The sequence below is a fragment of the Carassius auratus genome, chromosome 27, assembly GCF_003368295.1.
Source record: "Carassius auratus strain Wakin chromosome 27, ASM336829v1, whole genome shotgun sequence".
In the NCBI taxonomy this organism is placed as follows: Eukaryota; Metazoa; Chordata; class Actinopteri; order Cypriniformes; family Cyprinidae; genus Carassius; species Carassius auratus.
The window spans coordinates 2,881,545-2,889,321 of NC_039269.1; the positions used below are offsets into that span (position 1 = coordinate 2,881,545).

Sequence of the window (7,777 nt, forward strand, 5' to 3'; positions counted from 1 at the left end):
AGCTGGATATAGATTCTTTGACAAAAAAAAAATCTGTTGCTTCGGTCGAGTAGATGTCGCTCTTTAAATATTATTTTCCAATATAAAAGTTGTTATGACATAGGCTAATGAAAATTAAACAATGAAAAAGAAGTAAAACTGAATGTGATTTTTTTTTAATTATTATTCTAATAGGCGTTTATACGCACTTTAATTACTTTTATACTTTATTTTACTTAAAAATATGAAAATATATGTTGAGTTGAACGATCTGTATTTCATGTCTATTTAACAAGGCTGATCAGCGCGCTCATGTAGGCTGTCCAAACGGGTCAAAGTACAGTTTTTTGGCTCCGTATGGGTCTGTCTATGGTATGGGTGGGGTATGAATTATTACTCATCCGGTTCATGCTGGGTTTCGGATCTAACAAGCAGACATGTCGATAATAAGCGATTTCAAATGTTACGAGCGCGTTCATGTTGTTTCTAAACACGTCCCTGAAAAACCAGGTGAGATTCTCTGTAATGTCGCTGTTTTCTGTTAAAGTAGCACCTTCTGTATCTACGATTTCGTTGTTACTGTATATTCAGATAGACCAAACTTGGGTTTATTGTACTTGAATGCTAAAGTGCACGCCAAACTAAGTAATGTTTCTACATTACTTCATCTTTAACCATGTGTCACAAAATTAGTTCTGACTTTGTTTCATTTCAGCTCTCTCCAACTGGACATAGCACACATACACAAATGAGACATCATGGACCAAGATTCAGAGCGTAAGTACAGTTACCACAGTAAAAGAGTAGAAAGTCATAAAATAGTCTGTGATACACTAAAGTAAAGTGGCCCAAATAAGCATTTGCTAGCTTAAAATTGATGTAATTTTAAATCACACGTACACTTTTCTGCAAAACATTTCATGAAAATATATTAAATTAGTCCTGAGCAAAAGCTCTATTATTATTGTTATTTTTATTATTATTATTATTATTTTTTTTTTTGCTGATGTGGCATAACAGTAGAGCTATTGATGGTTTATTTTCTATTCTGGTGGGTAAAAACCATTGGGCCGGTGTCCAGCACTTTATCAAACTTCCACGGGGCCACACAATGACATTAAATTATTATAGTTAGTGTTGATGTTATTATGTCAGGATACGCTGACAATTATGTTGATAAAAGTGTGGTACCAGGCGGTGTTTTCCATCCACCCGTTAAGATTTAGAACACAAATTTGGTCCAGTTTTTGCATTTCTCTGAACAAGAACAGCAAACAGACCGGATAAAAGCATAAATCCATTGTCTGACAGCAGGTGGCGTTTATGGAAAAGCAGAAATAGAGCTGTTTTCACAGTAATCTCTGTAAACAAATGAGGCTTACTTGCACATTTCAACCTTAGATTTTTATTTATTTATTTATTTATTAAATGTTATAATTTAATTATAAGTTTTTCATCAACTCACAAACCCCATGAAATTCCTTTGCGAACCCCTGCTTGGGAAACCCTGCTTTATTAGACAGTGGAGAGCTTTCAAATCAAATCAGGCTGGGAACAACTAATTAAAAATACTTGCAATGGAACTGATGTTTAAGTGTAACATAAATGTCAAAATGACTCTTTAATGCTTAAAACTCTGCGGTACATTTTGAATGTCAAATATGTTTTGCTTTGACATCCTTCCTTGTGAGCAATTATCATTTTATCATCTCTCCAACAGGTGCTCAGTTTGTGGATGCCCACTGGGCAACACTTGTCCAGAGAGTGAATATGGTAATGCCGATAGTGGAAGAGCTGCAGTCAGTTAAAATGATGGAGTGGGAGTCATACTGTAAGATCAGTGCTGCAAACACTAACCAGGAGAAAATGAGAGAGCTTTATGAAGTGCTGCATTCTGGTGGAGACAAGGTTAAATCTGCCTTTTATTCTAGACTGGAAAAGCATGAGTCATGTCTGTTTAGATCCTTGGGTAAGAGCACACTCATTCTGGTCTATATATCTTATGCATGTGGACTTTGTATTGTTAATACCTGTCGTGTACCTTACAGGTAACATTGCACAAATTGCAGAAGCTCTCATAGAATGCTTAAGTAAGTATATCATTTTAACTATTCATCTTGTTTACTTAATTTTAAGTTTCATTTGACAAATTTTTAGATTGCACACATATTTCTATAAATAAAAAAATGTGCAAAAATGTGGAAGCATAATTCACACAAAGATGAAAATCCCATCATTTACTTATGCTCATGCCATTCTGATTTTGTATATCACTATTATAAAGATATAGGCCCTACATCTATTTTAAGATGTAGGCCCTACATCTTTCGGAGGCATTTTAGAGTTTCTTTGTGAGTGAATGTTGACTTATATTTTGGTCTGTACCTCACATAAAGCTATTGTATAACTTCAAAAGACTTGGAATTTGATGCAAATTCTCCAGACCACTTTATGATGCATTTTCCGTCAGTTCCCAATAAGTCACTTTTATTATGGAAAAGAGATGCAAAGGCAAGATGAGGATTAGTAAATTATGACACAATTTTCATTTTTAGATGAATTTTTCCTTTAAAGTGAAGTTGAAGATGTTTTAGTAGATACAATTTATGCTATGAAACAGTGCTTACATGCTGATATGTCCGTTTCCCAATAATGAGCTTAATAAATAAATTATACGCAGACAAATATAAGAAGTGGATCCAGAGGGAATATGAATATGTGAGTGAGTATAACTCTCTGTCTGGTGAATATGTGCTTCTGTCCGAGCGCTACACACAACCTCTGATCATCATGAGACACAGAGAAAAGAGAGAGCGAGAAGAAGAGATGTGCTCTGTGGGAGAGAGTTTCCAGCAGCTCCTCATCTCCAGGAATAATGCGGACAAAGACAGCTCCATCCTGGATGCGCTTTTCTGTGTCGATGATAAGGGAATCAGTCCTTGTTCTGTCATTCTCCAAGGAAACTCTGGGAATGGCAAATCCTTCACCGCTCAAAAGATCATGCTGGATTGGGCTTCTGGAAACCTTCACAGAGAGGAATTTGATTGTCTGTTTCACTTGAAATGCAAAGAACTGAATCACAAATCTGGAGAGCAAAGCTTAGCAGATCTTTTTAGTCACAACTCCAATTTAACACCAGACCAGATCTCGCAGATCCTGCAGAAGTCACCGGAGAAAGTTCTCATTCTCATTGATGGATTCGATGAGCTCAGGTTTTCTTACAGTGACACCTCGAATAAGCCCAAACTCAGCCATGTTTCTGAGAAAGCTCCACCTGAGGCTTCTCTGAACGCCCTGTTGAGGGGCCACATCTTGTCTGAGTCCTTCCTGCTGGTCACCACCAGATCTACAGCTACAACAACCCTGGGCGGTCTGCTCAAGCACCCTCAGCGTTTCACCGAGATTATCGGCTTCTCCGAGAAGCAGGTGGAGGAGTACTTCCAGAGGTTCTTTCAGGATGAAGAACTCTTCAGAAAAGCTTTTGAGTGTGTGAAGGTGAATGAAACCCTCATCACAGCCTGCTCCATCCCTGTCATCTGCTGGATCACCTGCACGGTTATGTGAGAGCGGTTCACTGATGGTGCAGATGTGACAAGCGGACTGGAAACCACCACCTCCATCTACGTTGACTTTGTGTCCACTCTACTGAAGCATCACTGCCAAGGTTTGAGTCAGCCCGTCCCGATACTGCTGAGGAGTCTGGGTCAGCTGGCAGAGAGAGGCATGCTGGAAAGACAAGTGCTGTTTGAAGAGAAAAGCATGCATGAAATGGTTTCAAACCCTGCTGGCAGTCCGTTCCTGTGCAAGTTCCTCTTTAAGAGAAGGATCCGCCAGGAGACGATGTTCAGTTTCATGCATCTCAGCTTTCAGGAATTCTTCACCGCTCTGTACTTCATCTCACTGGCTGAAAGAGACTTTCTGGATAAACTAACGGAGCGGTTCCACTCTCAAACGCAAAGCTATCTTGCTCTATATTTGGATGAGAAGTTTCCATTGAAGTATGGATGCCCTGAACCTCATTTCTTGCCTGTGATTCAGTTTCTCTGCGGTCTCTCCCATAAAGAAGTGAGCAGTTTACTCGAAGAGACGCTCAATCTGTCTGTCCCTTCCTTTGTGCAGACACAGTTGGAAGAATGGATCCTCCATGTTAGCGCAAGTAGAGATTACAATTTCTTGCCCTTTATTCTCCACTGTCTCTATGAGCTCCACGAGAAGGAGTTTGTGCAGAAAGCTATGGAAGCTTGGCAGGAGTTAGACATGTCCTGGGATCCACTGAGCAGGACGGACTGCTGGGCGTTGTTGTACTGTCTGGACTGCTGTCCTCACTTCAGAAACCTGAAGCTCAACTTTGCAGCTGAGGAGCTGAAGATGCTTCAGCCTGTGCTGTGCAGGACCCCAGAACTAGAGTAAGTCTGCAAATCTAGTGATGCACAAATACAGAACAGTTATTTTTACTTTATGATCTCTAATATGTTGTTTGACATTATAAACCAGTGAGGATAGGTTTGAACATGTTGAATGAGAAACAAAAGAAACCAATATCTGATGCCATATAGAAATAACAGTGTCAACTCGTCCAGACTGTAAAGTGGGGCAAAAATCCAGGCAAAGGTTTTGTAGTGTATTCCATTCTTAATTGTGAGAAAATTTAAAGAGATAGTTCAAAATGAAAATTCTGTCATTAATTAGTCACTCTTATGTCATGTATGAGAAGAGACTAAGAGAAAAAATTACTGTATTTATCGGACTATAAGTCGCACCTGAGTATAAGTCGCATCAGTCCAAAAATACGTCATAATGAGGAAAAAAACATATATAAGCCGTACTAGACTATAAGTCGCATTTATTTAAATCAAGAACCAAGAGAAAACATTACCGTCTACAGCCGCGAGAGGGCGCTCTATGCTGCTCAGTGTAGATTACAGGAGCAGTGAGCAGCATCTCTGGCAGCAAAGAGCGCCTCTCGCGGCTGTAGACGGTAATGTTTTCTCTTGGTTCGTTTTTTATAAACAGGCCCCTGATTGTTTAAAAAAAATAAAAATAACAATGTTTAAAAAGTTGCTAGATCAATGAGTTAAGTGATTTTTAAGTTGTGTTTTTTTTTTCAGGTTGACAGTGCAAAACTTTTCAGACACAAATGTCACTGATCTGCTCTCAGCTCTTGGAGAAGGAAAGCGGCTTCGAGAACTGAGGTAAAGATTTGTGACTTTTCTGTTCAGCACAGAGCTTCTGATCATATTTGTGGCTGATAAATGTCATGATATAACATAAATCTTTTTTTACAGACTGAACAGCCGCTGTCTGTCAGATGAAAGTGTCCAGCAGGTTCTCAATGCTCTGCACAAACAGAAGAACGTGGGTGGACTTCAGATTGCAGTGAAGAGCATCTCAGCGGACACTGCCCACGTCATCACAGACTTCCTGCAGACCAAAGCGAAATGGGAGGAGATCAGGTATCTCAAGAACATTTTATTACATTTGCATAATTTAGGATCAATTTTCACTCAGCGAAGACCCAAACTCTTTGATTTTAATTTTAGATGTTAATGGAATGAAATTAATGTTTGTTATATGCTCTGCTTGACAGCTTAAGGACTGATGATGCAGAAAGTCTCTGCTCTACTCTGCGGCTCTTCAGCTTTGAAGGAAAGCTTGTGTAAGGATTTTTTACCACACAACAGGACTGGTGTTTGTTTTATCATTTGTATTATTTTGTATGAATCTCTAATGAATACAGTTGCTTGCTAAGTTTCACTATGTATTGTTGTGCACCTCTTTGTAAGACTCCTGCATTCAGACTTACTGGACAAGTACTCTTGATTATGATTCAGATATATGAGGAAATATGGTTTTTGTTGACAGGTTGAATGTGGTGAAATGGTGTTCAGGCCTACACAATGAACCATCAATGTCAGAAATCATTCTCAAATTTCCACATTCAAAAGCATCCGGTATTAATGTGAAGAGCTTCTTGCAGTCCTTTCACAGTGTAAACTGTATAACAGAGGAGTATGTTTTCAAAACCACCTTCACTTTCCTGTCATGATCTTTATGGATAGAGATTACTCTCTCTCTAACTCTTTCTCTCTCTGTAGAAGTGCAGATTTTGACAGGCAGGTCAATGCTCTGCCTTCTCAGCTGTCATCTGTGTCTGGTTTGAGTGCGATAAATATTTCCGTTCCCGTCCTGACAGAGACTTGGGCTTCCAGAATCCTCTTCCTCATAGAGTCTTGTCCTAGACTAGCTGTGATCAGGTAAGTGTCATTATCTTTCTCTTTGTCAGTTTGGTTTTTGTTTATTAGTGCACTTTATAAATGGGTCATTATACAGTAAGTGTTGCAATCTTTGAATAAGATTTGAATAAGCAATTGCCCCCTGTCATGCTTTTCACAAATTTAACAAATTTAATTTTCTAATTTTTTTCACGTTGTTACTGTAAGGTCTGAAATACATGGATGAATAAAAGTGAAAAGCCATTTTTTTTTAAAAATTACATTTTGTGAGCTGGTTTGGTGTAGAATTAAACATGTCAGCCGTATCTCACAGTAACATCTCTGTTTTGTAGTTTTGATGCTGGTTCAAGGGGCCCTGATGGTGCTGAGTGGCTCCCTGGTCTTTTAATGGAGGAGGGAATCAAGTTATTGAAGGAATCCACAAAACGTCCCGAGTGCAATGTGAACATTAGAGGGTTTGTAATATAAATTATCATTGCATGTGTGTTTATTTGTAGACATATGTCATGTTAGTTCTAAACAATTTACTAGTGGTGTGGACAAACTGTAGAGAAATGCTTGATTTTTTTTTCTATGAAAATATGCATATTCTCTAATCTTCCATATTTACATTTCTGTGCTGTGATTTCACACATGTAAGGCATCAACAGCTTTTGTGACTTGACCAAATATGACCGATTCTTTCAAATAATCTTTTAATGAATTCTATTATCCATGTCTTTTAAAATAAGTGTGTTTATGCTGTATTGCATGTGTGCTGCTGTTCTGTGTCTGTGTGAAGGTTCAGATGCAGTAAATCCTCTGACCGCTGCACACGTCACACCAAGCAGATCGAGAAGCTCAGCTGCAAGCAGAGAGTGACCATTGAGTTCTGTGGAGAGAAGTGTACAGAAGACATAAAGTGTGTTCTGATTAGCTGAGAATAATTAAGGGGTTTATACTATATGGCCTTTATTGTTATTGTTATATACTGTAAAGAATCTCTTAAGTGCAGCATTGTAATTTTCACTCATCTTTCCCAGTTGATCCCCAGGTCTAAACTTGAACTGCCTGATGTTACCTGAAACTGCTCTGGTTTTCTGAGTCTTTTGGTGCAACTACAAAGACAGCATGTAATGTAATGTAATAACTAGAGTATGTATAAAGAGGAAAATAATGAACTTTAGTTGTTTTGAACTATTTGCTATTAGTTACTCATCCTTGTAGACTTTTATTTTGAAATTTTTGTCATTTCTTTTCACATTTTATTTAAATATCTGTCTCACTCTGGCATAGACCTAGGGCCATTCCAGATCTATTTATTCTTAATGAGAGAAAAGTAAAAAAGTGTTTATTATTGGTTTTAAACAAATAAACTTTGTCACGATCACTTTCACCTTTAATTGTGCTTCTGTGTTTTGGTTCTTTACATTTTTTAACAAATGTTTTAAAATGATCTGTGTTACAAGGACTCATATTCAGATATATTTATTGGTCCCCTCCTGCTGGTATTAGAGGAATAGTTCACCCCAAAATCTAATTATGCTGAAAATGTATTCACCTCAGACTATCCAAGATGTAGAAAA

General features: G+C 38.1%; 1 pseudogene; it reads left to right on the forward strand.

Annotated features, from left to right (window-relative positions):
• Nucleotides 1-370: 370 nt before the first annotated feature.
• On the forward strand, nt 371-7,594 carry LOC113045090 (NACHT, LRR and PYD domains-containing protein 3-like; annotated as a pseudogene).
• Nucleotides 7,595-7,777: the final 183 nt, after the last annotated feature.